The sequence below is a fragment of the Dermacentor albipictus genome, chromosome 5 (assembly GCF_038994185.2).
Source record: "Dermacentor albipictus isolate Rhodes 1998 colony chromosome 5, USDA_Dalb.pri_finalv2, whole genome shotgun sequence".
In the NCBI taxonomy this organism is placed as follows: Eukaryota; Metazoa; Arthropoda; class Arachnida; order Ixodida; family Ixodidae; genus Dermacentor; species Dermacentor albipictus.
This window is the reverse complement of record NC_091825.1, coordinates 96,473,177-96,486,206: the sequence shown is the minus strand read 5'-3', so window position 1 is coordinate 96,486,206 and position 13,030 is coordinate 96,473,177. Positions and strand designations below refer to the sequence as shown.

The 13,030-nt window shown below is 48.9% G+C and overlaps 1 protein-coding gene across 1 annotated transcript in view; it reads right to left on the bottom strand.

The window, feature by feature from the left end:
• The window catches only part of LOC135917243 (hepatocyte growth factor receptor-like), a 594,900-nt gene that overhangs the window by 420,127 nt on the left and 161,743 nt on the right, over window positions 1-13,030 (bottom strand). The window lies entirely within an intron of this gene.

Sequence of the window (13,030 nt, the reverse complement as noted above, 5' to 3'; positions counted from 1 at the left end):
AAATAATTTATTGAAAAGAAAACGCGGACGCGACCAAAAGAAATACCTCCCATGGGTCGGCGTGAGGTCGTTTCGCCTCATTTTGCCGCAGACCACGTCTCTCAATTTCGCAATAACGGAGAAGCAACAGCCGCCCGCACGACCGAGGAACGGCTTCACGATGAACATGAAGGAAGACGTGAAGTGAAGGACGAAGGCGGTAGTATAGCGAGCGTTTCGCATGATGATGATGAAGCAACATTCACTGGGCCCGAAATAAATCGGTGGTGCACGCAGGCACCAGACGGGGTGGTTCCCTAGTTACGGGACCCATATGTTTCCAGCAGCTCCTGGCCCCTGTCCGTCAGTGCGAGCTGAATCGGTAGGGCGGGGCTGGATAACAAGGTCTCCCATCGCTCAAGGGGTTGGGGATTGGGGGTGTTGGGAAGGGGAGGAGGGGGGGTCTTGAGTTTTGTGCACTCTGCCAAGACGTGCGGCAGGGTGCCCCTTTCCCTTCTGCAAAAAGGACAGAGCATATCGTATTCCGCAGGGTACATGCGGTTCATCAGTACGGGATGCGCAAGCGATCCCGCCTGCGCTCGACGCAGGATCGTCTGTTGTTGCCTGGTGAGTTTGGGGTGCGGTTCTGGCAGTCTGCACCTTTCTTCTCGGTACATCCGGGTAATGTCCCGAAAGCTGGTAACCGGGTGCGGTAGCTCTGCCGGCTCGTGCTCGGCCCGGATTGACATTTCTCGGGCATGGTAGTCGGCGATGGTGTTGCCTGCTACCTGCGAGTGAGCCGGGACCCACATGAGCTCTATGGCTCTTCCCGGAGGCTTGTGCTTGGCTAGAATGGCTCGGGTCGCGGAGGAGATTACCCCCCTGCGGAAGCTTCTGTAGGCTGTCTTTGAGTCGGTGACTACGGTGTCCACGCTCGGCTGTGCGAGTGCGAGGGCTACGGCCGCTTCTTCGGCAACTGCGGGGTCTGTTGTCTTCAGGGACGCGCTGACGATCAGCCTCTCTTTTGAAGTAACCACCACGGCTGCACGGTCACTGTGTTTTCGGAGCGAGGCGTCCGCGTAGAGGACCCTGGGGTTCTCTTCCAGCTTACGGGCTAGGGCTTTGGCTCGCGCGGTGCGCCTCTCGTCGTCCTTGCCCGGCGTCATGTTCCGGGGAAGGGGTTTTGTCTGAATTGTCATTTTCCAGTCTTCCGGAAGGGCCGTCTTGATGGGTACTGGCTCGATCTGCCATCCTATCTTGCGTAGGACGGCTCGTCCGTGTTCCGTGTGACTGAGCCGGATTCTCTGATTAGAGAGGTGGGCTTCGATGAGCTCCTCCACCGTGTTGTGGGCGCCCATGTCTAGCAGTTTTTGCGTGGACGAGTATATGGGCATGCCCAGTGCTTGTTTCGTTGCCTTACGAAGCATCGTGTTTAGGGTGTCCCTATTCGCCTTCGTCAGCTGGAGATACGGGGCGGAGTAGGTAACCCGCGACACGACGAACGCGCGTACCAGGCGCATGGCATCGTCCTCTTTAAGGCCTCGGTTTCTGTTTGATACCCTCCGAATCATACCAAGTATCTGTTCGGTTGTAGTCTTGATCTTTGTGATGGCGGCCTGTGCCTTTCCGTCGCTCTGAAGTAGTAGGCCGAGAATCCTAATCTGCTGTGTTGGCTTGATGGTCGTTCCGGCGATCGTAATAATCACGTTCGGCGGCAGTTCCTTCTTGGTTTTTCCCGGTTGGATAATGAGCAGCTCTGATTTCTGGGGAGCGCAGCTCAGTCCGCACGACTTTGCGTACTCGTGCACGGTCGTTGCCGCCCGCTGCAAGACTTCCTCCATCCAGGCGTCGGATCCGGCTCGGGCCGTCCACACCGTAATATCGTCGGCGTAGAACGCGTGGTCCACGCCTTCGATTTGCTTGAGTAGATCGGGCAGAGGCAGCAGGGCCAGGTTGAAGAGCAGGGGCGACAAGACCGATCCCTGAGGGGTGCCCCTATCGCCGAGCTCGACAGGGTCCGACTTCTCTTCCCCTATCCTGATGGTCGCCGTTCGGTTTGACAGGAAATCTTTTATGTAGCCGAATGTCCTTCTGCCACACCGGGTTTTGTTTAGATTCTGCAACACGCTCGCGTGGGACACGTTGTCAAACGCTCCCTTCAGGTCGAGGGCGAGTATCCCGCGCGGCGCGTGCCTCGTCGCCGGCTTGACGACCAGTTCGTGGAGTTGGATCATCACGTCTTGGGTGCTGAGATGTTGCCTGAAGCCATAAATCGTTTCTGGCATCTGATCCGTTTCATCGAGGTGCTTCTGCAGCCGGCGAAGGACCATGCGCTCCATCACCTTCCCCACGCAGGATGTGAGGGAGATGGGCCGCATGTTGTCTATCGTGAGGGCTTTGCCGGGCTTTGGAATGAAGCGGACCTCGGCGTCCTTCCATTCCTTCGGCAACTGCGAGCTCTCCCAGGCTTCGTTAATGTGCTCTAGGAGGCCGCGGGCCGCTGTACCGCTCATGTTACCGAGCAATTTGTAAGTTATGGCATCCCTGCCGGGTGCACTTCTCTTGTTACTATCATCTATCGCTGTCCACAGCTCCATCATGGTAAACGGCCGGTCCAGTTCTTCGTTGTCGGGTCCTTCGTACCTCTCGGGCACCGGGTACTGGCCCTTCTCTGTCTTTAGGTACCTGGCCTTCAGGTCTTCCAGGAGCCTGCGGCCGTCTGCCTTGTACGTGTTCAATACTTTGGTGAGGTTGCGATTGGTCGCAGTTTTGCTACTCAGCGGGTCGATCAGATGCCTCAAGAGACACCACGTCTTCCACGTCGAGAGCTTACCCTGTAGGCCGTCGCAGGTCTTCAGCCAATTTTCCTTACATAGTTTGGCCGCGTACTCGGCGATCTGTTTGTTCAAGACTGCTATGCGCTTGGCCAGCTTTCTATTGTGTCTCTGACGTTTCCACCGCCGCGTCAACGAGTGTCGGGCCGCCCACATGTGGGTCAGTCTGGCGTCCACGTACAGTGTCTGTGACGTCGTTGCGATTTCTTGGGTAAATTTATCTAGAGCCTTCTTCTGGTCCCTCGCCCAATCGGTGTAGGTCCTTTGTCTTTCAGCCTGTCCCGTTTCTTCCTCGGATGCCTCTTCTTGTTCTTGGGTAAACTTTCTCATCTTGTCCCAATCCGTGATCCGCGCCATCCCCAGTACAGCCCGATATCGGGAGCCTCGGATCGTGATACCAATCACGCTGTGGTCCGACCCCAGGTCCACTTCTTCGCTTCTCCAGGAGACGTCTAGCGTGCCCGATAGCCACGACAGGTCTGGTGTGGTGTCCCTAGCGGCACTGTTGCCTCTTCTGGTGGATACGTCCGGCTCGTTCAGGAGGGCCATCTCGTGATCCTCCATTGCTTTCGCCAATGCTTTTCCTCTCTTGGACTGAAACTTATAGCCCCACGTTGTGTGAGGGGCGTTAAAGTCGCCGAGGATCAGGAGCGGCCTGGTCCCTGCCAACCCTTTCGCCTGGCTCACGATGCGGTCAAATTCATACTGCCGTTGTGACGGACGGCAGTACGCGCTCATTACAAATAAATTGCCCGAGCTGCCAATTTCTCTAGCATGAATTTCTACCAGCGTGTGCTCGCACCCACCCTGCGCCGTGACATGTTGAGTTGCCGCCACGTTGCTGCGGACGAGCACCGCCGTCCCATTCTCCGTGGGGTCCGTGTAAGTGACGTACCCCGGGAGTCTTGGTTTCCCGTTTGTTTCCTGTAGCGCAATTACATCGGGCTTGTTTTCTTGCCCGTCAATGTGTAATAATAGTTCCGCTTCTTTGTTGCGAATCCCTCGGCAGTTCCATTGGTAAATTACTGTGGTATCCCCCCCGGTTTTCTTCTTGTGCTTCTTAATTGGCTTCTGCATCATCCTTTCCGGACGTCTCGAGTCGATTGCGCCTTTTCGCGATCGCGCCTTTGATTTTTTCGGACCGCTCCTTTTTCAGGGACGCGAAGCGGTTCCTCACCGAAGTTGAGGCTACTTTTGGCGCTATGCGCTTGTGCTTCACCGATCGCGCGTGAGACTGACTCTCGACAGCCTCGAGTCGGGCGTCCATTTTGCTTAGCCTTTCATTAATTTGGGAAATTGCGGCCAAAATGGCCGTCAGCTCTCCTTCTCGCGGGATCTGTGTCGTTGCCGTGGTCGCGGTGTCTGCGGTCGCCGCTTGCTCTCCGCTCGCGAGGCTCATTTCGGCGTCCATCGCCTCTTGATTACTTGATGCACTGTGCGTAACCCCAGCCTCTCCCGCCGCCCGCCCTAGGTGGGGCGAGGGGGGTTCCCTCCGCGACAATATGCGCAAGCCTGCGGCGTTGTTTGCCGCCGTGTTGTTGTTTTGAGGGCTTGCATTTGCCGAGCGTCCGTTATTCGCCAGCGTTTCGATCTTATTCATAAGCGCCGAGGCTCATGACGGGCTCAGGTCTCGCGAGGCAATTTTCGTGGTCGTGGAAATGACATACACACAGAGAGAGAGAGCGAGAGAGAGAGAGATGAACGAACTTCGATTGCAAAGCTGAAGCCCAACAGCACTGTACGCATATGCCGTTCAGACTTTTCTTGGAGGCGATGCATTTTGAACGGTGGTTCCACAAAGGGTCATTTTGAATGCTATTTTGCCACGAAATTTGCTGCCATTTTGTCTCCTTTGGTTCTTGAGTATCCTTTTTCAAATTTCAGGTAGTCCAAAGTCTCGCGTTCCCCGCGGTGTGCGAGACGGCAGCCATTCGTAAACACAGCGGGCACAGCACGCCGGCTGCTGTTATGTTATGCTTCTGCGCACAAGGTTATGAGTTCGAGTAACGGGCCAAATGGCCGCATTCTGATGCAGGCGGTCTCGTTTTGTTTTTCATAAAGCGAAGTTTTTTTTTCTTCCTTCTCAGGGTGTCTCATATGTTTGTGGGTATATATATATATATATATATATATATATATATATATATATATATATATATATATATATATATATATATATTGGGGTAAAAGAGTATGTGCTGGCTGCTTTCTTGCCGAGTAGCCAACTTGGACTACTGTATGCGTGCCCGAAGAGAGAATTGAAGGAGAAGAGTAGGGCAAACCGAGCAACTCGATTTCTGTCAGTCGCAATCATACGATGAGACCGACAACCAAGCCAGAGAAAATCGCAGGGGGAAGGTAATTGCTATGTTTAATCGAAATGGGGAAATAATAAGGTAAAAGAGGACGAGAGTGCACGAAAAGATATGCCGAAGGTGGGGAGCGAAACCCCATCTTCGCATTGCGAGTGCGGTGCTTTATTGTGCTACCGCGGCGCCATCCCTCCGGCAACTTTAGTGGGCATTTGTGTAACACATTAGGCAAGACCGTGTTAGTCAGTGCCGCTTAGAATCAAGGTGGCGGACGTGGACCACCATTTTAAATGCAGGTGACACGTAACACGTGATCAAAGAAGCACGCAGCTATCAAAGGAAGTAAAACTCTTCCTTGGGCTAGTTGGTTCATGCTTGAATTAGTAAAGGCAACGCGCAGAAGACCAAGACTCAAGAAGAACACAAACGACAGGACCGGCGCCGGACCTGTCGTTTGTGTTCTTCTTGAGTCCTGGTCTTTCGCGCCTTGCCTTTACTAATTATATCAAAGGAGCACGCGGCTGGTCAGTGAAGTGTAGCGTACAACCTCATGGCATCAAGTTTACGATTTTGATAGGCGTGTGCCAAACGCAGTTTTTGAGACCAAATCAAATACGAACTGAATAGTGTCAGAAGCGAAGCAAATCGAATCATATGATTTAATGTATTTTTCGAATACTTTGCGAATAATGTAAAGCTTCCGCAGTATTATTATTCAACAATTTGAACATTCTGTTGTTCGCAGCAATAGAAAATGTATGTCATTACATTGCACATTATAAAGCATCCTTCATTAAAAACCACATGGGTGCATTGCGAACAACTAAGCAGGTTGGTAGTAATCTCGGGGCTCATAGACAAATACGTGGTAATGCATCATCAATTTTTTATAATGCAGTACCGTTTGCATTACCGTGCATTTTAGAACTAACTTTGTCGATCAGCATACAGGGGTTGTATAAGCCCGTTTTCTGGTACTTGAATTCGGCGCAAATATAACTCCTGCTGCGTTGTCCTTTTTTTCGGCTTCCTATGCGTCTATTGCGCTCCCTGGTTCGCCATGCAACCTTACGATATCGCCCAAGTGTCTACCTTGCTGCAAACATAGCGTTCGCGCACATATCCACAGATATATCCGCCGAGATGCCGTCCGACCCAGCAGCACCATCGCAACCAAACCAAACCCATGATCGCACGCAAAGAAAAGATTCGCTTTAAAAGAGTGGTGTGACCTAGACTCGAGCATCTGATCAGCCATAGTCGTGTATGGCCCGGGAGTTGAATAAGTAAGAAGACCATGTCACTAAATGCAGCAGCCGACACGTCGTGATAAAAGGAAATCAAACAGACTCACAAAAAGTCCCGCTGCTTTTCCCATCCTCCTCTGGTCCGCTGTCAACCGGCTCCAGAGTGCATTGAACTCACCATCATGTGCTCGGTTATTTGTTGTTGTTGTTGTTGTTGTTGTTGTTGTTTTTGTTGTTGTTTTGGTCTTGTACTTTAGTATTAAATATTATTCGTGCATGCAGAACGATATGTGAATACCCGAAATGTGAATAAAAAGGCCCACTTGGCTCGCAGCTTTCTTCGTTTTCCTGTAATTTTAGACCCCCTCCGTTGATCACCCATATGTGTGCGTATATTTAGAGACGGACTATGTAGCTATTACATCACAGCTCAATGATCGTGTTGGCGCCGAGAGGCTCAGAAGAAGGAGACGAAGGTTTCCTAACGGTACCAAGCATTGGCGACGTTCTTTTTGCCTAGCATAGTCGGCTACTGTAAAAAAAAAAAAAAAGAAAGGCCTTAGGCATTACCGGGTTCTGTCATTCACCTCTCAACAAAAGGATATTCCTGACCCTAACTTTAATTTCGTGGAGAGCAATTTCGTAACATCAAGGTGGTGACGGGACGCCTTTATTTGAAATCTTGCATTACAAGTCCCGCAGAACCCTGGCGGCTTCTACGGGCTCAGTTTTCACGGAATCATAATCAGTTCACACACTCCGCTGAGTTGGGGCCAAATAAAGGTAATCTAACAGAGTTTCATATCTCATGATTCGGGCGCAAGATGCGGATGTTTTACCAAGAATTATTGTGCTCTGTTATCTGTTTACGTAGATATCAGTGGAAATGATTGTTGGACCACCTTGCTGTTCAAGTACCCTGACCTGACTGTATACGCACGTGAACAATTATCAAGCTAATTTCGCTGTACGTTCATCGCTTATGCGCAAATATGCGTGTAAGGAGAAGTTAGAGCGCTTTAGTGACGACTGCTGCACCCCTGCTGCGAGGCGTGTGATAAAAAGAAAAAGAATTACTCCCGAATCATGATCAGAAAGAAGAACGAACTCAAAACGAAGAATATAACGATAGCAGCAAACAAAAAATCAATCGGCGGTTCACAAAACGTCGCTTCCGCAAAACACTCGTGATTTTAACTCTCTCCGAGTATATATACAGCGAGTGAGTGAGTGATTTATTTGTATGAAATCTGGAAAGAATGACCACCGTGAAGAAAAAAAAAATTGGCTGTGTGGCGTTGTCTGTCTTCCACTCCGTCCTCCTGCCTGGCGTGTCATTTCGTGGTTGTCAATTATATTGATTGCATTACAAGTCGAATGTCTGCTGCACCGAAACGCGAGCAGTGTGCCAAAAAGCACAAAGAAAGCAAACGTAGATACAGCATGGCTCGCCAACTATACTCCGGTTCACACATAGCAGACAACGGCGTGGAGGCTAGACTTCTTGTGGTGGCTTCGTTCACACATGGATATAAGTCGATGTTCTTTTTCTTTTTTACCGCAATTGTGCGCAACCGTTGTTTCTATAGGCTCAGTAGTGAATGAAATAAGTTTTAATCCTGAGAAACAAACACACTGTCGTAAACGGCTGTTAATGTGTTGTTTTAGATCATTCTTATTTTTGTTGTTCTTTTCGGGTGTTTTTTTTTTTTTTTGCAGCCCGTCACAAGGAGCCTAAGGTGCGTGCTCGCATGAGCGAGCGCTGTGGGCGCGCACGTGACGTATACACGTGACGTATACGCATATAGGCATATAAGCATAGGCACGTGACAAATTGCACAATTATCGTATATACATTGAACATCAACACGAATACAACCCTGCAACTGTGGGCTCTTTGCAATGGTTAATATGAGTGCAGAATGCACAGGCATGCACCTTTGACCAAGTGTTAAGAGAAAATAGAAGACTAGCAGAATAATAAATACTTATACAGCTCTAATAATTACTCAAGATTCTGGTTCCTTCAGGAAATGGTATCGACGCATACGCTGTCTGCACTTGTGATGTTTTCGCCGGCCACGCGCACAATAAGGTCTTTATCGATGAACGCGGTCTTCCTTCAAGTAGCTGCATTTTTTCTTGACACCTTTTGGTGGTAGGCACAATATTTGTTTTAGATCTTCACTGAATGCTCGATGATGAACCATGCAGCGCACAAAAACAAAGAGACAGGCGCAGTAACTTCTGCCTGTTCCTTCGTTGTTGTTGTTGTTCTTTTTCTTTTTGTGCTGGTTCTCAACTCATAATGCAGTACTAACATGTGCGATGGACACCTTGTTAAATAATAGTTCACTTGGATCGCTCATACAAGCGAAATGGGCTACCTGTTAGCTTTTCACACTCTTCATAATAAGCACTTCGTCCAGGCAGTGTACCAATTGTCGCCCTATCACGCTGGTTTGTCCCGGAATCGCTAACATCGTTGCCCTTGGGAGTTCAGATCGAAACGTCGATTGGGACAAATTAACTTTTCTTTTCTGGCGGCTTTCTGAAGCAGGTAAACATGATGACACGAAAACAAACGACACAAAAAAAATTGATGCGTACATACTGCGTACATACAATACATACTTTCGGAGCTATCGCGGTCAAATGGTCGTATAAAATGTTTCAACGTGCACCGTATGGACAGAATTACTACACAGTTTTCAATTACGGCTTCTCTTGTCGCAGATGTAGTTCGAGCTCGCCCCCCTCCCCCCCCCCCCCCCCCCATGTACAGCAAAGGCTCTTCATAACCTTAAGGCTATGGGTCTTAACCTTGGGACACGACAACACCCTTAACGGTGTACGGTTATTTAATGTGTATTATGCCATGAAAAGAGCGTTACTTAATCATTTCGGCTGAAAACTACCAACTATACTAAAAAAAAGAAAGTTTTGTTTTCCATCGGTGGTACCAGCTGCCCGAACTAAATGCCGTCAGAAACCGATCCCGTGGCTGAGTGCTCTATGGCGCACTGCAGATTACGAAATAGTCGGTTCAATTCCTGATGACAGCGACGGCATTACGATGATAGCGGGATACGAGAACTGCACTCTACAGAGACCTTTGTGCAACTTAAAAGTCCGAAGTACTGCATTACGGTGACCACGACATCTGTAGCCATTAAGTCTGTGACGTCCGTGATAGCCTAAATATCATTTATCATTTCGCTTTGAATTTTGTCTAGAATTCTGTCAAACGTTGTCTTTGATTACCTGCTGTTAGTGGCCTTTATTTTTCAAGCATACGTTGATTATTTATTTGATATCCATATATCTTATCATAATGTAGGCAGCATTTTTGTTTAAATATATAATCATTGAGGTGTGAAATGAAAAAAAAAATAGAGGCACAAGAAGGATTAATGAGACGTTCCTATCAAATAATTGGCATAGTTTCCAATTTTTCCGAAGCTCAAGCGTATAACTTCGTAGAACCTTAACTGCCGTGCCGAATGTTTGTCTTTTTAACCGTTGATAACGCAAGTACCCAAATTCTTCCAGCCCCTCTTAGTCAACCTCTAATGAAATTATATAGAAGAAATCTCAAAAAGTAAGGAATTATCTTCTCTTTGTAACAGAACGCACGAATGAACGCGAAAGCCGGAAGGCGTCATCAAGACAACTCCCCCCATCCGACGGAACAACGAGCCCGCGTCTACGACCCCGTGACCTTTCACGAAGAACAAAGTCTTTTTCACGCCCACCTGGTCATGCCGAGGGCAAAAGGTGGAATACAAAACAAACAAAGAAAAAACAGGAAAGGCCGACGCCAGCAGAATTTCAAACGATGAACAAGGCAGCAGTAGACCAGGATGAGAAACCAAAACTGGTGCGAGTAGCAGTACGGCACCGGTGTCGTAGCGTGCCGTCTTGATCTGGCGTCGTCACAATGCCATAGTTCTTCGAGACCCGTTTGTCTCGCTGTTCAGAAGGCGGCTGCTTCTCCGCGCCGCCTTTCGAAGATGAACGATGCGCCGAAAAAGAGCGTCACTGGGCTTACAGGCTCGGAGGCGGAAATGCACGGACGATAAAAACGAAAACAGGGGTCGACGGTAACGCGAGGCTGGGTCGACTCGCAATGACGTCGCGACCAGGCCTCCATCCATGGGCTATTGATGCGAGGCTCTGACGTCGCTCTACGGGCTCCCGCTCACTGTTGGGAGCGTGGAACCGACGGAGTGGCAACTCATGATTGGAAGCGGCACATTCGGCAGCGAAAAAAAGCGAACGAAAGTAACAAAAAAAAATAAAACGAACGTAAATGAGAAAAAGAGCATCATAATAATGGAAGCTGGAGTGGCACAGTCGAACAGAATTAGATTTCCGCAGTGGAACTGTGTGTGTGGATGAGGAAAGGTCAGAACGAGAAAGGGCGAGCATAGAAGGAACGCGATTATTTTAAAGAATGTTCTCCAACTTTATGCGTGTCGATGTTATAGTGCCTCAGGAGAAATGAGACCACTAGGAGGAAGAGTGTTAGAGTTCCGGCCTCACGTCGTGCCACTGGCTGCATCGCTCTGGAGGAATGCGACAGTTGTAGCCTGCAGTGGAACCCACCATGTCGTGCTCATCAGTATCATGGCAGAGCCACAGAGCCACCGCGTGATGTCTGTAAACAATACAACAGGTGCTTTATGCCATAGAGTTTCTCACTATAACACCTAGAGAGAAATCTGGCGCCACTGTCTATGGGAGTTTCTTAAGGCGGCACCGTGCCGTCATGGGAATGACGGTATATGTGACTGCATGGCTCGTGTTGGCTGGTGTTGTAAGAGGCTTCGTCTAAAACGTGGATATGGCTACGCAAATAATGCGTTCTCAAAGTAAAATCTTCATAAAATGTTTCCATTCACGCATATTACATCTTTACTCACCCACGATGCATGACCAAGCGAAGAAAAGCAAGAACAGACGACCAACTGTTTCAAAGCGAGCGCGAACCTTGCCGTCTGTCCTCCAACTTTAGCGGCCCGCTGACACTTTTTACGTAACATTTAGTCGTACACACAATAACAAGTTCTCATAGTCAAACAAAACATGTTTTCGCGTAATAATAAAGCTAAAACAGCTTTTCACGTGCTGTTCTAGTAGAAAATGAATCATTGTGACAGACGGAACGGTACTAGCCAAGCGCGTCTTCAAGGTGTCCTGTCTCTATGAGAAAGATGCCAATCCGAATCCACAATATACCGGCATTCCCATGCATGCCACAGCGCAGCAGGGCCAGATTTCCCTCTAGGTACTGTAGTAAGAAACTCTATACTTTATACAGCTCATTTTTTTTAAATTTTATGTACCGAGAATGGTGGGTGAGTGGGTGGGTAAGTGGGTGGGTGGGTGGATGGATGGATGGATGGATGGATGGATGGATGGATGGATGGATGGATGGATGGATGGATGGATGGATGGATGGATGGATGGATGGATGGATGGATTTATGGATGGACGGACGGACGGACGGACGGACGGACGGACGGACGGACGGACGGACGGACGGATGGATGGATGGATGGATGGATGGATGGATGGATGGATGGATGGATGGATGGATGGATGGGCGGATGGACGGATGGATGGGCGGATGGACGGACGGACGGACGGACGGACGGACGGACGGACGGACGGACGGACGGATGGATGGATGGATGGATGGATGGATGGATGACGGACGGACGGACGGACGGACGGACGGACGGACGGACGGACGGACGGACGGACGGACGGACGGACGGATGGATGGATGGATGGATGGATGGACGGATGGATGGATGGATGGATGGATGGATGGATGGATGGATGGATGGATGGATGGATGGATGGATGGATGGATGGATGGATGTTTACAGTGAACACATCGAAATGATGGAATTAGCATGATTTTGATAGCACATAAATTTACAAAGAAAGGAAGAAAGCTTTTTTTTTTGAAATTGTAGTAGGTGAGGGTTTAGAAGAGTTTGTGCTTCCCGTTTTGTTCCCTGAACACCTAATGGCGTTTTGCAACATTTCTTTGTGAAAACGTGGCCTTGAAGCGGGTAGCTTACAGTAGCTATGGCAGCGAGAAGCACACTAAGACATACACTAAGAGGTGGGGGGAGAAAGAAGTGTCTTCGCTGGCGTAATTCAACGATCCTGGAAAATAGGCTACAAAGTTTCATGACCTCAGCATGCAAACCACACGTTCGACCCAAGGCCAGCGTCGCCCGATGGCCTTGTACATTTTTCTCTTAATGTGAGAATAATTTCTACTTTCCTTTCTTTCTCTCTTCTTTTTCGGAGGAGGGGGTGGCCTTATAGTTCCACTGCAAAAACTTCATTGATTTCCATTATGAAGAACTTATTCACGAAAACTTTCTAAAACACCTAAAAGGTTGTTTATTCAATTTGATACTTGGCTCTACATAAAAAAGGTTCCTTTCGGAGCATCTGCAATTATAAACAATCACTTTAAAGTTCACATAATTGGAAACCAAAGTAGATTCATCTAGCAATCATGCAATTAAAAGGAGAGATTCCGCCATATGCTTTTTTGCATGCGGCACCTTGGAGAGAAGTTTAAAAAGAACTTACAATAGCCTGATGATTTTTTTTTTCTCTAAACCTCAGA